The sequence below is a fragment of the Chinchilla lanigera genome, unplaced genomic scaffold (genome assembly GCF_000276665.1).
Source record: "Chinchilla lanigera isolate Chin_1 unplaced genomic scaffold, ChiLan1.0 scaffold00067, whole genome shotgun sequence".
Lineage (NCBI taxonomy): Eukaryota > Metazoa > Chordata > Mammalia > Rodentia > Chinchillidae > Chinchilla > Chinchilla lanigera.
In genome coordinates this window covers 4529407-4531456 of record NW_004955468.1, presented here as the reverse complement: position 1 = coordinate 4531456, position 2050 = coordinate 4529407, and the positions used below count along the sequence as shown (strand labels likewise).

At 43.4% G+C, this 2050-nt stretch overlaps 1 protein-coding gene across 1 annotated transcript in view; it reads left to right on the top strand.

Annotated features, from left to right (window-relative positions):
* The window catches only part of Fam187b (family with sequence similarity 187, member B), a 22447-nt gene that overhangs the window by 8503 nt on the left and 11894 nt on the right, over positions 1 to 2050 (top strand). The gene's annotated exons all lie outside the window — the stretch shown is intronic.

Here is a 2050-nt window from a genome sequence, read left to right as displayed (position 1 = left end):
TTACCGGGAATTGAACTCATGACCTTGCACTTGCCAGGCAGGCGCTGTGCCACTGAGCTAAATCCCCAGCCCCTACACATTTTACTTTGATCACTTACATGCTTACATATTTTCCTCTCACACTTCAGACTCACATTTTATTTGGCATGCACACACACACACACACATATACACCTTCCCTTTTCCAGTTGTTTTTATCCAGCCCCTCCCGTTGTGGGCCATCCCCGCAATTCCAACAGTCTCTGGGAGCTTTCCTTGCAGCAGGCTGCTCCTAAATTCCCTACTTGTGATGTAGGTTTCTTTTGACTTAATCCAGATAAGACTGACAGTGAGTCTCTCTCCCAGTGGGCCACTCTCATGTCCCTAGCACCTCTACAAGCCAATTTTTGTTGCAGGCCACTCCTGCTTTGAGAGTGTCAGTGCCATTCAATTTTTGGTCCAGGTCAGATTACTCAGTACTCCCATAGCAGGCCACTGCTGCATTTGCTACTTGGGGTGGAGAGTTCCCCTGACCCAGTCCATGTCAAATTACTAGGTACATCCAGGGAGGTGATCAAGCACCCCATAAGGACAGGTTTTTCCCCTTAGGCCCCCAAAACCTTACCATGGTCCTATAACACACTGTTATTCCACAGTCATCCTGAATGTCCTCAGATTCCATTTGTGCTGACCAGGGAGAAGTGTCCAGCCATGGGAGGGACCCCCTCAGCTCAGACGTTCCCTAGCCTGCAAGTGAAGGAGACAGCAAATCTGTCACCTCCTGTCCCTTCATGGTTGCTAGAAATGTTGCAGAATTTAAGAGACAGAAGAGACCAAATGAGAAACAGAAGGATTTTTTTTTGGATGTATACTGGTTCAGCTGATAAATTTAAAATGAGTGAGCCAAGGATAAAGGGCAAGTTACAGCTTTTACATATTTGATCAAGGGAATTGGTCTTCGGCACAGAACTTGTGGGTGAGCAGAAAGAGAACAAAGGCAATTGTCAAAATGTGACAGTTTTGTATCTTCACGGCCCTACTTGGACCTAAGGATGTTATGGGAAGAGAAGGTTATAAAATTTTACTTACGGGACAAAAGTTACTGCTTCAGCATCACTTGTCCTTTGGTTAGTACTACATAGTATTTTTCCATGCTTTGACTTTCAGCTTCTCTACATTGTGTTATTTAATGTAAATCTAGGACTAGTATAGCTTAATGGTCAAGCACTTATCTGTCATGCACAAGGCCCTGGTTTCAATCAGCAGTGCAAAAGAAAAAAGAATGTATTTTAGTTAGTATATATTTAGACTTTTGTTGGGGGTTAAGCATGAAAATCTTGGTATTTTAATTGAAATATTTGGTTCATTTGTATTTAATGTAATCACACATATATTTGTGCTTAAACCTAACGTCTCCCTATTTGGCTTTGATCTGTTCTGTTATTTGTTGCTTTTGGATTCATTGTCTATTATTACTATCATTCCATTTCCTTCTTTTTTTTTTTTTTTTTTCTGGTACTGGGGGTCGAACTCACAACCTTGCACTTGCCAGGCAGGCGCTGTGCCACTGAGCTAAATCCCCAGCCCCCCATTTCCTTCTCTTTTAGCTTATTCCATTTTTATTCTCTTACTATAATACTCTATAAATTAGAGCATTAATTCTCTTCTCCTTAGAATATAAGATAAATTCGTACTTGTAAGTTTCCCCACACAATGTAGAAACCTTACAGTCCTGTAGCACCATTGTTCCTCTTCTGTCTATGGTGAAATTGTGGTCAAGTATTTAAAATTTACTTAAGTTTTAAACTGCTCAAGAAACCATGATGGTTGTGTAGATCTGAAGCCATGGAGGCTGCAGCTCCAGGCAGAGTCTGGCCAAATGCAGCCTGCAGTCATCACCACATGGGGCAGGGACTGAGAACCCCCAGTCTTAAGGAGCCAGCTAGATGGACAGCAAGGACCTGGCTGAACCTCAGACCGCACCGTCTCCCCGTCCTCTCCTCGTTCGTCATTCTGACCTCTGTGCTCTTCAAACACCCAGGCAGGGCAGCCACGTGGCTGCTTGTGGAAC